Source organism: Taudactylus pleione, unplaced genomic scaffold (genome assembly GCF_031769625.1).
Source record: "Taudactylus pleione unplaced genomic scaffold, aTauple2 ptg000032l, whole genome shotgun sequence".
Lineage (NCBI taxonomy): Eukaryota > Metazoa > Chordata > Amphibia > Anura > Myobatrachidae > Taudactylus > Taudactylus pleione.
Window position 1 is genome coordinate 3,197,483 of NW_028284434.1, and position 17,767 is coordinate 3,215,249.

General features: G+C 39.8%; 1 pseudogene; it reads left to right on the top strand.

Annotated features, from left to right (window-relative positions):
* LOC148538915 (uromodulin-like) overlaps positions 1-17,767 on the top strand; it is an 87,228-nt pseudogene that overhangs the window by 16,527 nt on the left and 52,934 nt on the right.

Consider the following 17,767-nt stretch of genomic DNA (forward strand, 5'->3'; position numbering starts at 1 on the left):
TTGCAGAGCATATACTATCTGGACTTCAGGTGATTCTCCCCAATGCCAATTTAATTTTCTTTCAATCCATGCACAAGTGTGTTTTCTTATTAATCTGATTAATTTCTGTTTGTTCTCATCAGTGTGTTTTTTGCTGCATTTCATAAATTCTAATAGAAAGATTAACACTGTGACTGATCAGGGATCTTTCTTATTTATTTTCTAAAATAAAGAGCTGCTTGTAAAATTATTAATATACATATAATGGTGTCACTAAATATACTACTGATTAAAATCATTTAAATTAAACATTTTTTTAAAACTATTCTTTCACAGGTCTTCATTTTTGGTGCCTACCCATGTGGAAGTACAAAAGATTATGAATTCAGGTTTACAAGGATATTGCTTCTTGTAGCTATGGACTTGTTTTTCAAAATGTCTACTCAAGCACCAAAGTAAGTAACATTTGTTTATATATAAGTTAGTTGGCAGACATATGTAGCCGATCACTCCATCTCCCCACTATCAGCATAAGTACACATAAATAAAATTAATACAAATGTAAAAAAGAATACTTTGTGAGTGTTCCTGTGTTGCACACCCACACAACTAGTTTTCTACAGTTTTGTTTAAAAAATACTATGGGCACTATTTATGTTAAAATTGGAATTAGAGAAAATGTAGTTTTCAATTTGAATTGTAAATTTCCAAAAACATAGTGTAATTAATAATTCCCCTTTATACAATTATTACATCCGAAAATGCCTCCTTTTGCGGAGACAGCTTTTTGGACTAGTGATAATTTTCACCTGCAGAAATCCAGCTCGCCATCAGTAACCGCTGCCTTTTTCACAGCCATGCCTGCCACTCACTATTCACCAGCTTCTTATTAAGCGTACACCACTGCCTAGATAGATATTTTAATAGAAGTTCCCTTCTGTCGTCTTAGCGTGTAGCTCCAGAGCCGTTGCTATTTATTTATTTATGATCATTTATAATGATGTTTTGGAAAGCACTGTAGGCGCTCATTATCAACTTCATATTCTGATTGAGACTTATTTGGTGGATTGCCACTAACAATATCACGTTGATAGAGCTGACACCACACAAATTGGAGCGTGCATCATGTTGAATTTCTCTAATGCTGACACCACCATAATTAAGGTCTAAACAGTGGACTTGTACCTATTTTGGTGCTGAAATCATCCACAATTTATATACATATATATATATATATATATATATATATATATATACAGTCAGGTGCATAAATATTGGGACATTGACAAAATGTTCATATTTTGGCCTCTATTCACCACCAGAATGGCTTTGAAATGAAACAAACAAGATGTGCTTTAACTGCAGACTTTCAGATTTAATTTGAGGGTAATTACATCCAAATCAGGTGAACTGTGTAGGAATTACAACGGTTTCTATATGTGCCTCCCACTTTTTAAGGGGCCAAAAGTAATGGGACTATCAACTCAAAAGCTATTTCAAGGACAGGTGTGGGCTATTCCCTCATTATTTCATTATCAATTAAGCAGATAAAAGGTCTGGAATTGATTCTAGGTGTGACATTTGCATTTGGAATCAGTTGCTGTCGACTCTCAATATGAGATCCAAAGAGCTGTCACTATCAGTGAAGCAAACCATCATTAGGCTGAAAAATCAAAACAAACCCCTCAGAGAGATAGCAAAAACATTAGGTGTGGCCAAATCAACTGTTTAGAACATTCTTAAAAAGAAAGAATGCACCGGAGAGCTCAGTAACACCAAATGACCCGGAAGACCACGGAAAACAACTGTGGTGGAGGACAGAACAATTATTATCCTGGTGAAGAAAAACCCCTTCACAACAGTTGGATAACTCAAGAACACTCTCCAGGAGGTTGGTGTATATGTGTCAAAGTCAGCAATCAAGAGAAGTCTTCACAAGAGTGAATATAGAGGGTTCACCACAAGATGTAAACCATTGGTGAGCCTCAAAAACAGGAAGACCAGATTAGAGTTTGCCAAACAACATCTAAAAAAGCCATTACAGTTCTGGAACAACATCCTATGGACAGATGAGACAAAGATCAACTTGTACCAGAGTGATGGGAAGAGAAGAATATGGAGAAGGAAAAGAACTGCTCATGATCCAAAACATACCACCTCATCAGTGAAGCATGGTGGTGGTAGTGTCATGGTGTGGGCATGTATGGCTGCCAATGGAACTGGTTCCCTTGTATTTATTGATGATGTGACTGCTGACAAAAGCAGCAGAATGAATTATGAAGTGTTTCAGGCAATATTATATGCTCATATTTAGTCAAATGCTTCAGGACTCATTGGACGGCGCTTCACAGTGCAGATGGACAATGACCCGAAGCATACTGCAAAAGCAACCAATGAGTTTTTTAAGGCTAAAAAGTGGAATGTTATGCAATGGCCAAGTCAATCCCCTGACCTGAATCTGATTGAGCATGCATTTCACTTGATGAAGACAAAACTGAAGGGAAAATGCCCCAAGAACAAGCAGGAACTGAAGACATTTGCAGTAGAGGCCTGGCAGAGCATCACCAGGGATGAAACCCAGCGTCTGGTGATGTCTATGCGTTCCAGACTTCAGGCTGTAATTGCCTGCAAAGGATTTGCAACAAAGTATTAAAAAGTGAAAGTTAGATTTAGGATTGTTTAGTTTGTCCCATTACTTTTGGCCCCTTAAAAAGTGGGAGGCACATATAGAAACCGTTGTAATTCCTATACTGATCACCTGATTTGGATGTAATTACCCTCAAATTAAATCTGAAAGTCTGCAGTTAAAGCACATCTTGTTTGTTTCATTTCAAAGCCATTGCGATGGTGCATAGAGGCCAAAATATGAAAATTCTGTCAATGTCCCAATATTTATGCACCTGACTGTTTATTTATACTCTACATATATACATATATATATATATATATATATATATATATATATAAACACTCCCTTTCCCAGTAAGGAAAAGTAAGAAAAGAGTCCAGCACTCGTGTTTAGATGAACAAAGATAGGTTTGTTCATATGGTCCAAAGAAACAAAACACATCAGCAGCCCAATATTCAGTTTCAACTGATGCTTCTCAGTCTTCCTCAGGGGCTAAACACACAGAAGCATCTGTGCACAGTGTGTTTAGCCCCTGAGGAAGACTTAGAAGCATCATTTTAAATGGACATCGGGCTGCTGCAGCTGCTGCTGTTTTCTGTTTCTTTGGACCATGTGAATAAACCTATCTTTGTTCATCTTAAACGTGAGTGCTGGTTCTTTTTTTACTTTTTGTTGCTGGGAAAGTGAGTGATTCTATGACCATTTTTTGAGGATCTTGCACCCCCTTGCTGAAATCTGTTAGAGTGCTGTCTCATACTCCCTCCAATATATTAGCACAGCACAGTGCCTGCTGCTGTGCTCCATCCATCCACTATTGATGATGAGGATGTTGATAATGATGATGTTCTTTGTGTAAGTGAGGCACCAATGGAAGCAGTTCTTGCCCATGATAAAAGAGGCCCATTGTCATGTCTGGGCATAAGACAAAAAAATCCACCTCTTATATGTGGAATTATTTTCACCCAAATTTTGACAATTGTCTTGCCAACTGTAGCATTTGTAACCTCCTCCCTATTATGTCATTTGCAGCATGTACATGTAAAGTTTTTGGCAAAAACAGAATCTTCTGCTAAAAAAGTAATAACAAGCAGTCCAGTGTCAGCTAGCTCCCTTCTCTCTGCTAGATCCAGTCACCTGCATATGTCACCACCAACACCTTCATCATCAATATACTCAACCATGATTGTAAGTAGTCCTGCATCCTATATGATTATGCTAAGTGAGTCCTCCCCTATTCAGGATTCCTCAGAAGAATCCTTGAATGCTAGGCCTGCTGCTACTTGGGGTGGCTCATCATCCCAGAAGGAGACCAAGAAGACTAGTGTACTAGTAGTAGTTTAAAAAACAATTTACTGTAAAACACTCCTTTGATAGAGGATACAAGTTTGACAGCTATCAACCAGTTACACAGTGGATCACTGATGCCATAACAGCTATGCTGGTATTAGATCTGCAACCAATATTCACCATTAATGCAGTGGTTTTTAGATAGTTAATTGAGGTCCTGTGTCTCTGCTACCAAATCCAATCTAGATTCCACTTCACTAGAAAAGCAGTTCCTCACCTATACATGGACTTTAAAATAATCTTAACCACAGATATGTGGACAAGCAGAACAGGGCAAACCAAAGATTACATGACTGTGACAGCCCAATGGGTAGGTGTATTGCCTTCAGCAGCACAAAAAAAGCGGCAGCAGCATCTAATGATTTCCAGCTCATTCAGAGGCAGGCTACTCTGTGTATCACCAGATTTACTAAGAGGCATACCTCTTAGAAAAACTCAGGTAGGTAATTGCAAAATGGCTTACCCTGCTTGGACTCTCCTCAAGATTTGTGATTTCTGGCAAATCCAGAAATATTGTGAGAGCATTATAGCTGGGTGATTTCAAACACATCCCAGGATATGCTCACATAATCAATTTGGAGATGCAGAAATTTTTAACAAGTGACAGGGCCATGCAGGATATGCTGTCTGTGTCTCAGAAAAATGTGTTATATTTTTTTGCTTTCAGCAGCTTTATGTAGAAGATTTCAGCACCTGAAAGAACAGTTTAATTTGCCCTTCCACCAGCTGAAACAAGAGTTTGTAAGAAGGTGGAATTCCACCCTTTATATGATTCAGCAGAAGGAGGAACAGCAAAAAGCCACCCAAAGCAACACAACAAGCCATTACATAGGGAGAATGTACCTTACTCCAGTACAGTAGAGAATAATTTCTGTGTTATGCAAGCTGCTGAAACTCATCAAAGTTGTCAATGTGAAGAGAGTTAAGACACTGTTAGCTTGAGTCAGCTCATTCCCTTAAATAGACTTTTGGAAAAGCAGCTCAAGAAACTGAAGGAGGAGCTGAAACAAAGCGATTTCTCTAAGTATGTCAGACTTGTAGATCAAGTCCTTTATTTGCTTTGCCAGGATCCAAGGGTTGTCAGCATCTTAAAATCAGATCAATACATTTACATTTACAATATAGCTTTCAGTGTCCTGTGCTTATAAAGTGCATCTGCTTCTGATTCATCTTTCAGTGCCCTGAATTCTAGTGCATGCTGACTATAGCACCAGCTGCCTGCATATAAGTGCTTCCTGCATCCCTTCAGTCTGCATTCATCCCAAGCATCTACCATCTGCGCTGTTCTGTACTTCGCAACCAAGCCAGCAGATGTCCCAAAACACACTGGTGCATCCATATATCAGTACTGTGAAGCACTCCAATATAATCAAAGTCTGCAGACTGACACCAGTACTACATCAACTTTGCTGTAGTCATCTACTACCTGTCACTGCTCACTTCAGTTCTGAGTAAAGTGGGCCTGATTCAGAGTTGGGAATAGAGTAAGAAATAGCAAGTAACTGTGTACCTGGATAAACCATGTTGCAATGCAAGGGGTGCAAATACCTACCTTATTTTGCTTGTGGGGTAAATACTGGCTGATTTTGCATGTAGCCCACAGATGCTGGACAGCTTTATTTTTACACTGCAATTTAGATTTCAGTTTGGACACCCCCCACCCAAATCTAAATCTCTCTGCACGTTTTAAATCTGCCCCGCCTGCAGTGCAGCATGGTTTAATCAAGATGCACATTTACTTGCTCTATCTTACTCTATTCCCAAATCTGAATCAGGTCCAGTATCATCAAGAGACTATACTGTCCTTTGTGCTTCTGGCATTCTATCTAGTATAGTCCCAAAGACTGTATCATATCTGTTTGATCAAGCACCAATCCTAGTAGAAGTAAATAGAAGCATTAACAAGGTCTCAAGCTTTCACTTCTCCCTCACAATTAGCTAATACCAAGGGTTTCTGCCACATTCACCTGTTTGGGACGCAAATTTTCGGCAATCACGCCCCCGCGTTTCGCCCTGTTGAATTACAGAACAGGTGAAAACGCAAATAGGCAAATGCAGAAAGTATTGAATAGATTGGGGGGAATCATTTGTAACCCAAAATTAGATGCTCTTACACTGGAAATCATGACAGATGTATACTATTAACCCTAATAAATGTACTTTGTGTGCTTAAGTTGTGTTAAAAGCTGAATGATAGAAAACAGTATTTTTTGGTTCAAATAAATAGTCCAGTCAAATTTGGGATACTTGAAAATGGGTACTAGCATATTTTGTGCACTTTTAGAAAATGTGAATGAAAAATACACTTTTTTTATTTTCGCCCAAAAATGACATGTCTTTTTTTGGGCGTTCTGGTTTCTTTTTTTTTTGGGGGCAGATTTGTCCTTTTGGGGGGGGGTGGGGTGTCCAAAGGGTTCTGAATCAATTCCACACATTTGCACCCCAAAATAGAGATTTTGCACTTGACTTTTTTTTGGATTGACTTTCCGCTTAGGCAAAAACATCCTGGAATTTAATTTGGAGATAAGACGCACACAGGAGAAAGCGGCAATAGGCAAAACTTTTTCGCCGATTACAGCTTTTTGCGTCTAATTGAATCCGGCCCTATTAATATTTATTAGATTTACAGTTTTTTTTGTGGGAAAATGGCTCTTTATATGTAACATAAGAAATAAAGGGGATATGTACTAAGCCTTGGAGAGAGATAAAGTGGAGAGAGACAAAGTACCAGTCAATCAGCCCCTAACTGTCATTTTCAAACACAACAGTAGCTGATTGCTTAGTACTTTATCTCTCCCCACTTTATCTCTCCCCAAGGCTTAGTACATCTCCCCCAAAGAATGGATATCTGATGTTATGCTGCTCATCACAAATCTTAATCCAGGTCAAGTTTTAAGTTCAGATGCATTAGTGAAGTGGCTGTCTGACTATCTCATTTTCCATGCTGGAGTTGCACATATTGATCTTGCTGGAAAACTTCCCAGGTTCAATATTCATCCAGATTAATTTTTCTGATGAGCTGTCTAATATTAGATATTGTTCTAATATCCATTGTTTATTTTGTACATAACATATACTATGAGGAAGAGAGTAATATAGTAGAGAAGATCTGCTAAGATGTAAAACAAATCAGAAAAGTACCTGCTACATGTGCCACACTATCACATTTCCAGTAAGCTTATACCTTAAAGACACTGAGGAACGAGTAGATATTTTCTCCACTTTTCTCTCTACTTTGTGGAGTTGTCAGGTCACCTATCACCCTTTGTCATCCATGGTTCCATTGATGTGTTAAAGGTGTCACAATATCAATTGTCCTTTTCCTTTTTAATATGCTAAATGGAGATAATCAGCAAAATAAGGGAAGAATAAGAGAATCTTCAGATAGGACATTGAATATTCATTTTGACTACTGTATGTTAGACAATCCATAAAGAATCAAGCATATGTATCTTTTCTTTTATGGTCCTATACTGTAGATTTCTGTAGGGTTGGGGCCTATTGTTTGACAAGACCCGTCTTTCAAACATGGGTGACTCCATGTGCCTAGGTGCCAGGATAAGGGACATAGGAGAATAACAGTCCTCTCCCCATCCCCTGCACTTAAAAACAGGGTAAGCCTTTTTCCCTTTTAATATTAATAAAGTAATTATTTTTGTTTTCATTTATGAAGTACTGTACTGAGGATAGGTTAGATAGGGGTTGGTATTGGGATGGTCGGGCATCACCCATTGGAAGGCAGTCCATTGTTGAATTTGTTAATAAACCTTTTAATACATTCCTGCATATAAACCTCTAAGATTCACCTGCCTAGAACCTCTAAGACAAAACCTGCCTATAAACCTCTAAGATAAAACCTGCTTATACCTTCTAAAACCACAAGATGTCGCTAATTAGCGCTGTGTTTGATTATACCATTAATGAAATACTGAGACAGTTGAATAGCGGTCCAACGCACTAAAGATTATTATTCAGGTAAAAGTACAGATGTTACAATGCTATGATCTAATAATGAGCGCAAATAAATTGTACAAACATTAGGTTTTAAGGTACAGTTAATATACATGAAACGGTTATTAAAGATCAAAATACAATGAGCAATATGAGACAGAGAGACAGAGAGAGAGAGAGAGAGAGAGAAAGAGACACATCAAAATACAATGAGAGAGATATCAATGTCTGCTGAGAGCACATGTTCAAGATTGCTGGTGATGGTGTGTGTGTGTATGAGGGGGGGTTTGGGAATGCTTCCTGCCCTATTGTCCAAACCGCATGGTCTGCAAACAAACTCCAAGCTACCTCATTGAAATCTCCCATAATGCCATAGTTAATTAAATATGCAAGCTGGATATCATATGCCAACACATCAGGCAAACACTGCACCATTTAATATTCCAACATGTACAACACAAGCTGATTCCATTATACAACAATATCATCCTACAACATACCTCATCCAGTACCCACTAGACCGTGGGGAGGGGGAAGGGCTGAAGCACATGCTCTTCCTTTGTTTGCAAGCCTCATGATCCCTAGGCAAACTCCAATTTGAAAACTCACATTAAGTTGTAACTCTGTAAATCATACATCCATCAATGATCACAATTATAATAAAGACAATATACCTATCTGACCCATACAACACCATAACTGGGTAGAATTATAATTTCCTTTGTTCACCCAACATGGAAGTAGCCATCTCTAATAAACTGCAGACAATATACCTATCTGACCCACACGGCAATTACTTATGACCATTCAAAGCTGTTATTAATTCAACTTCCATAATATATAACTGATACCACCCTATGATTACATTCATGAGTACACAACACATACCAAGCCTATCTTTCCCAAGCAGAGATATTGTTCAAGCACATGGGAAGGCCCTAACACCGAGCACATGGGAAGGCCCTAACACTGAGCAAATGAGAAGGCCCTAACACAGAGCGCATGGGAAGGCCCTAACACAGAGCACATGGGAAGGCCCTAACACAGAGCACATGGGAAGGCCCTAACACAGCTCACCAGAGGATCTCAACCAGCATCAATCATTTACAAATATTACAAAAACTCCATAATCAATCCCTTTCCTGCATGCTGATAACAGACTATTGTACCCTACAGTATAGATGAAAAGTACAGATTAGATAACATATCATCCACTGTATGCTAACACAGACTCATGAATATCCTTAGAAAACTACGAACCACAAACCATGCTAAGCTAATAACAGATTAACACCAAAAATAGCTGCAGACACCCAAATAGGCTAAATATTGCACAATTTATACTTAGCTATAAACCAGGGGAACTGAGACCCATTTTCTGTTGTCTTGTGAGGGAGGGAACCTCTCTCTTGTAAAATCTGCAAGTGTGTCTGCTGGCTGTGTGTTCTCAGAATGTGCATGCTATGTTCCCGCCCCCTTTCACCTGTGAGGTCATCAGAAAGGGAGTATCCTTTTGGTTTCCGGAAACTACTGCTAATTAGGTTCTAGTCCCAGTTAGCTATCTCTATTGATTAGACTGGAATAACCAGTCCTTTGGACAAAAATGTAAACAAGCCTACACAATGTCATTGTCTTTTGGTAAGGGTTAGAAATCTGTTACAGGGCATTTATTGGACAATTCCAAATGGATACAAAAGGTCTCCAACCTCCCTTTGCATCCCCCACATGCAAATCTAAGCTGCTATGGCTTACAACATTTCAAATAGTTATTCTCTCTAACATATTTCATAGCCGCATGTTCTGATCTTCATATTGATGTCACCGGAACGCTGTGGAAACAGAGTAGATCAGTGCTTTTCCAAACACAGTCCAATTGTCATTTACTAAGCCATAGTTACAGAAAACATTCATTTCTTTATATACTGACATTGCATTTAAACCAAGTAATAATTATCCTTTTTGCGTTATGGGACAATTGCTTTTAAATGTATGTATGCGGGGAAAACACCACTGCCTTGCTGTTGCTCAAATATAAGTCTGTGGTGATTTTAATGTGTTGGAAAGTTATTTTATGTATTCTGAACACTGTCGGTATGTGTTTGGGGAAGATTGTTAAAAAGCTGTTCATGCTACTTTTAGCAACTTTGCACTGTGGTTTGTGTACTATGTATTTTTGACAAAATGGCGCTTGTGTAAGCTTTCTTTTCTAAAATGGAATCTTGCTGCCATTCACAAGATGGCATCATGCAGGTTTTCCTGATTGCAAACAGATTCTGTCTTACCCAATTATCCGGTTTCGACACCATCAACTCCAATGACAAGTTCCCAGACAGTGTGAATGACCATAGAAAGTACACTGCAAGATTCAGTGTTTGATACATACCAGGAGGAATGAATAAAGATTATTGCACTCTTTATGATTTAAATTAAAGGAGAGAACCACTATAGTATTAAAACATTTGCATGTGCTCCCATACTAATATTAATACATAATTGTGCCCCCTTAACTTTTAAAATACATCATTATGCCATCTCAGTATGTAAAATTTACTATTGTGGAGCTGAAGTATCTCTTGAACCACTGGATGGATTTTGGAAATTAAGCTAGTCACAGAAAAAACTATTGTGCTGTGCGAGTATCTGACTGCTGCTGCAGGGCCGAGGGATGCACTTTGATTAGCTGATTAGGACAGTGAGAGCCAATCAGAGATAGCACTGTGCCCTGTTGCTTAACCTAGAGAGGGAAGGGAGTCAGGGACTGAGCAGGGTCACATCTGAGGCAGAGAATAAGAGACTGCCTCCAAGGAATCCATGAAGATGCTCTGAAGCAGACACAGTAGCCAAGAAAAAGCCTGGGGAGGCATAGCTATCAGAAATAAAAAAACAACCATTGGAACACCATCAAATGATTTCCATTCGAGGGTGGCAAACATTTGACCATCTCTTTCAAATGGCAAAAGCACTACCATCAGAACAAAAAAAAATTGTGTCACAAGCCGCAGTTACGTCCTGTTGGATGGTACTTCTCATAGACCAGTTGCTGGGAGACAGAGACGTTACACTGTACAACTTGTAAAGTCCTCCCATCTGGCTGACATCATCAATGTTGGAACAGGATTGGTGTGTCCTCCTTTTTCTACCTGGCTGATGCATTGTTCTGATGCTGGTGATAGTGTTTCACGTGTTTCCAGTTCAGCTGTGAGTCTCCTGTTTCCAGTCGAGTATCCAGTCTCCCTGTCTGCTTTGTTTAGCTCCTGCCATTTGTGTCATATAGGTGGCACAGTCTGCATTACAGTTACCTATCGTTTGTGTCATCCAGAGGCTAGTGTGCACAAGCCAGCGTACTAATGCTTGTGTCAACTCGGTGGTACAAGTCGCATCTCTGCACCAAGTGTACACAAGCCAGTGTACTACTGCTTGTGTCATCTCGGTTGCACAAGCTGCACCTCTGCACTAAGTGTACATGATCCAGCGTACTACTGCTTGTGTCAACCCGGCAGCACAAGCCGCACCTCTGCACTAAGTGTACACAAGCCAGTGTGCTGCCGCTTGTGTCAACTCTGACAAAGGCCACATCTTGCCAAGGCTTACCAGCCCCCAAGGCTGCTTCACGGCCCAAAGGCCGCATCTTGCTTTATGGCCCAAAGGTCACGTCTTGCCAAGGCTCACTAGCCCCCACAGCTGCTACACACTAGAAGGCCAAATGTTGCTTCACAGCCCAAAGGCCACATTTCACCAAGGCTTATCAGCCCCCAAGGCTGCTACATGGCCCAAAGGCCGCATCTTTTTACATGGCCCAAAGGTCATTCGTTGCAACATCTTTACAGCCCTCAAGGTGGTAACGGCCACAGCTTGAAAAGTGTTACTGCCCTCAAAGCTGTAGTGGGACTCTACTATTATAATACATCTGAGTCTACTGTTGCTACACAGCTCCAGGGCCTGCATAATCAACCACCTTTACTCAAGGGGTACCCCAACCATCTGATTTGAACAGTCCACCGCTCTGTATAAATTCATTGTTGATTCCGTCTGCGAATCATGACACATTGATTGTTAGTAACCATCAGATACCAATGTTCATCCCTATGGCTAAACCTGCATGTGGACTCTGGCCACCACTCCTCCACTGTGAGGTGTTCCCTCTCCAGCATGATGTTCCCACTCATCCATGCCCTTGTTGAAAAGGAGGCACCTCCCATGGAAGTCAGTGCTGATCTCTGACAGTGGCACCATGGCGAGGAAGCTCAACAGGAAGCCCAGGAAATATAGGGTATATTGTGCAAAGAGGACATTGCACATCACCATGTTCAGCAGCTGGGTATGGGTGCGCATTAGGGTGTGTTTAAAAAAAAAAGTTTCTGCATCGATTGCGAGAGTTGATAAAAAATTGTAGGACCACTCGAGAAGATGAATTTTTCAAAACCTGATAATATCTTAGTCAGCCAACAGGTGCATAAAGTATTTATATTTACGCCCTACTGGCATACCCGCAGAACATCACCGCAAATCGCTCTGGCAGCGCTTTTTTTCATACTGTTTGTTGCTAAGTAGTAGAATACAATAGTTTTGACTCGTAATACATGCCCTATTCAACGTATAGTGTCATATAGTAAGTGCGCTCAATATAGCCGTATCATCTAAAATGCAGTAGTAGGGTATCTGTTGGCCTCTAGCTGCAGCTCTCAGCTTGTTGCAAAAAAATACATGCAACAACCCAGGACATGGAGGTGGCTGCAGCTCGAGTTAACCCTCCGCCCACTCTGTCATGTTATTATAACATGCTCAGCCAATCACTGCTTGCTGTTCTAGCGGCTTGTAATCTTTTTTTAGAATCAAACTTTGGCATTACTGCACGTGACCGGAGAGTAGACCTAATAAAACCATCCCGCTTACCTCATCACAGCACTTTTCAGAAGCCTCGGGGGTCTATTTACTAAGCAGTGTTAGGAGACAGAGTGAAAAGTGATAAGTTGCCAGCCAATCAGCTGCCAACTGTCATCTTACAGGCTGTGTTTGAAAAATTACAGTTGGGAGCTGATTGGCTGGCACTTTTCACTCTGTCTCCTAACACTGCTTTCACTCTGTCTCCTAACACAGACCCCTCAGTCACTAATTTGACAATTCTTTCCACACTTTGGGTGTGTGAAGCGAATGCAAAAAGAGGATTTACTCCATTCATGCAAATTTGGGTGAGTACATCTGAGGGTATATTACGGAGAACTGGAGGCTCTATTACATTGACATTTTCCCAGGTTATGAGCTGGTAGTATTTTGATGCCTTTAAAATTATTTCAGGCACTTGCAATACGCACACATTTTCAGATGGAGCTGCACGTGCCCTAGCCTGCAAGATGCGGCTCAAACCAAGCAACATAATACTGTATCTCGACTCTTCAAAGTTTGATTCTAAAAAAGATTAGAAGCCACTAGAACAGTAAGCAGTGAATGGCTGAGCTTGTTATAACGTGACAGGGTGGGTGGTGGGTGGCACTAAAGTTGAAGTCACCTCCATGTGGTGAGTCCTGGGTTGTTGCATGTATTTGTTCTCAACAAGCTGAGAGCTGCAGCCAGAGGGGGCGACAGACACCCTACTACTGCATTTTAGATGATATGGCCATATTGAGTGCACTTACTATATGACACTATACGCATACCCTCCAACATGACCAGTTCCACCCGGTCAAAATGCTCTGCTCCTGGACTTCCCACCTATTTAATGATTGCAGCCACCTGTATTAAGCTAGTTAATAGATGATACAGGTGTCAGCAGAGGTGGTTGCAATCATCAATTGAGAGGAGCAGAGCATTTTGTACCGGGTGGAAGGGGTCATGTTGGAAGTCAAAACTATTGTATTATGCTATTTAGCATAAACAATATAAAAAAAGCTCTGCCAGAGCACTTTGCGGTGGTGTTCTATGGGCATTCCTATAGGACGTAAATACAAAATCTTTATGGGCCGGTTGGCTAAGATATTATCTGATTTTGAAAATCGAAATGTCAATTATCTTCTCCATGTTGCACCCCAAATCTAGGAATGGTGAGTGCCATGGATTAGTGCTTTTTGTTTCTTATGATTAATTTTTATAATTAATCATTTTTGTGATCACATTTTCTCATGCACCCCTTTTTAACTAGCTATCTAACTTGTGTCAGATGTTTTCCTAGGTGCTTTGCAACAGGTGTGCTTGTTAACTGTCTCACATTTAAAAGCAAAGTTGCTGTGAGCTTTAAACCTTGATAGCATACCCTGAGTTTAACACTAATGTGATGGCTATGTCCATGTTATAATTCTGAGCAATAGAGTAGGGACTTGCAGTAAAGTGGGGTCCTGTGACAGGGGCTGCAAGCTTAAATGCATTGATCAATTGATCAACATGGGTTTAACTAAGGGGTTGTTAGTTGTATCACTGGCTAGAGGGTATGGCCTAGGGGACAACACCATTGTTGGCCCGTGGCACATATGAATGACACCCTGCATCCTAGAAAGCAGCCACATTGAGCATTTTTAGGTTGTTATGGGTGCTCACCTTCTCCTAGGTTATTGTGTTCCCCGTCCCATCATTATGATATGATGATGTCCTTGGGGTTAGGCCAGCACAAGGTTAATGCCCTGCAATGGCCCTGTACATAAATATATATAATAGATATTATATAATGTCCTTCTGTAAGCATTCTCAACACTTTAAGAATTTGTTTCTGATATTAACAGTTTTACCATTAATGTATAGAAAATCTCATGTGCAATTCATATTGTTACTAAAATCTTCTCAGTTTGTTTTACAATATCCTGTTCATAAAGTTACATTACACTGCAAATGACTTTTAAGGCATAAATATTGTTTAAGTCTTTTCATTTTAAGTTTTTATATTAGATATAATTAATACTGTTTATTTTTTTTAACATATGTATTTATTATATTAGGATAGGTAACTGATTGCTTATTGTTTAAAAGCATACAATGTGGATATATTTATTTACATTTCATTATTTTGCATTTCTTTAAGCGCTGACCTCTTTAATTTTTTGTGTATTACACAGAGTGTTAATTTAGAGATCAATTAATTATACATCTAGCTTTATTAACAGTAGAGTATTTCAAAGACTATTGAACTGCATTTATGTATGTGTACTTTTTGTGTGAGCCTTATTACATTCATTTCTAGATCAATGATCACTAATATGCTTACACTAATGTATATAAATTGTTTTTAAATAAATGTTACATATTTATCAATTTTTTTTCTTTTAGGTAGCAGATTTCCTCAACTTCTTCCTCCAGATTCCAATTAACAGCACAACACATTTGTTCTCCATTGAGCAAGAAAATTACTATTATGCCAATTTCAATTTCATTGTATCAATGAATTTTAATTCACTAATAGTATCTACATCTTGTTCAAGCTGTTCATTCACCTTTTACACACCTACTGGTAAGATTTTGTTGTCTAGGTGAGTTTTATTACTATAGTTATGTGCTGCACAGTGATTAATAAACTATAACCAGTGCTATTTGATACTTACAGTACAACAATGCTCGTTATGTGTGAAAGCAGATAACATAGAGAAAAATCACTTTTTACTACATTATCTGCAAACCTCTAATGATTTTGCCATCTCTATACTATTGTACAATAAAGGAAAATCATCCAGAAATGATTAAAAAGTGGCAGATTGTTTTTCACATATCGGCAAGATTACCTGCTGGTATGTGTACTAACCTGTTGCGGCTTGTGTGGGGGTCCGGCTGCACATGAGATATGTTTGTGAGATCTTGCGCATGTGCAGTGGGCCCGGCCTGGAGGTAAGACACAGCACATCATCCTCCAGTCAAGCGGCCAAGATGTTAATACATCTCGGCATTATTGCTTCCTACTTTGCCTTGCTAATAGGCGAAGCGGGAAGAACTATAGCAGCATGACAAGTTCCGCAATAGTACATCTACCCCTAAGTGACAATAGTTGGATAATGCTGCACATTTCGTCTACCAGACAAGAGCAGCACCAAGATTTCTTACAATTACCTATGAAGGAGCAGCTCTCTACTGCAAATACATTAAACAAATAATTCCACAGAGCATATATAGGATTATACTGCAGTCATATTTCATTTTACTTGTTAATACAGGTGAATTAATAAAACCACAAAGGCTGCATTTTGATGCCATACTTGGCATTGAGTGAATATACCAGGTAGCCATGCCTGGCCTACTCAACAATCTATTTTTCAATTTAGTTAAGTCAGTATTTACTTAAAACCAAGCATCAGAAAAGAAAACAAATCAAATAAATAATGTTTATGCTGTCCTGTAAACATTGATTGTCACACTCCATACTCGTGTGTCTGGGTCTGGTATACGTTGCTAGTGTTAAACACTCTAATTGTATAAAGGTTTGATGCTCTGATTGGATTAGTTCCCACTTGACTCCCTATAACTAGTAACTTCTGCCTGTTGTGCACCTGTGGGTGGTCAGAGTATCAGGTCTCTTTCCTTGTGCTAATCTTTTCCTTTTTTTTTTTTGTTTTTATTATTTAATTACCGTATGAAAAATCCAAAATATTCTCCAAGACATATATATATATAAATATCTATACACACACACGTGTGTTAGTATACACACACAAACATATACACAGAGATATATACGTATATGCTGATGTATATACATCTACACACACATATTTCCATAACACTCTTACTTCATCTTTACTTTAATATAGGCATGGAATACATTCATACAATAATATTTGAGCATCATCCTATTCACATCTCTCCATTGAGTATACTAAATGTCGAAAAGGTTTAATGCATTATAACAACGGCCTGTCACCATTTTCAAACTAAAGAAAGGAATAAAACCCAGGTGTTGTACCAAACTACTGTACATGACTGATGATTGAGGGGACTCCCAAGGTGTGGCATAACAGCAACGGACGTCCACTTGCAATAGCCAACCCCTGGTTTGCCCAAAGCCTGGAAACCCTCTCATAAAAATTCTTGGATCATGAAGATAAATCAAACAGAACAGACAGTAGGGCTATTCCAAACATGAATAATCCAAGGCTATGTTGAGACCTTTCCGGTGAAGTGTATCCAATTTGAGAATCCATAAAGATTCTCCTTGATACAACTTGGTGAATCTATCTCCCCCTCTCCTGGTTCCTTCAAAGTGCTCAACCATTGTAAGTTTGAGCCCCGATGGATTGCTCCCGTGTACCACGGCAAAATGCCTGGACACACTGTGACTATGTAATCCCTTAAGGATATTGCATCTATGTTCTCTAAATCTAGTAGCATGACTGTTAATGGGGGTGTGGCCTAATTACAATAGGCCATGCCCCCTAAATGACGTTATTTGGGGCCATGCCCGCATGGCATGCCTCCCATGTAACGTCAGGCTGGGGACAAGCCCAGCACTCCGTCACTAGCTAGGCTTCCCCAGCCCTCTCCAGCTCTGAATGGATGCTACACGCATGTGGGCAGCATCCATTCAGTTACCCAGGGTCTGGCACCGCCACACAGCTGCAGCGGTGGGGGGGCCCAAGCTCCCTACCAGATCTCCCATGGAACACTTTGGCAGGATAATGCTGTCCTGATGAAATCGGAAGTCGGGAGGGGTGCAACCTCTATGGGGTGACACCCCTGTTTGAATGCTCTGGTCAAACATGCCTCAGGTCGGCCCTGCTATTAACCAGTGACATGTGGTGAGGTCAATGGCTGAGGAGGCACACATATATAAAACACATTTTTTAAATTAAAAATTATGGAGCATGACAGGAAGTATGATAGGGGAGGGAGTATGACAGGGGAGGCTCTGCCTCCCCTGACAACCCTGACTACACATCCTAACCTACTGTAGTA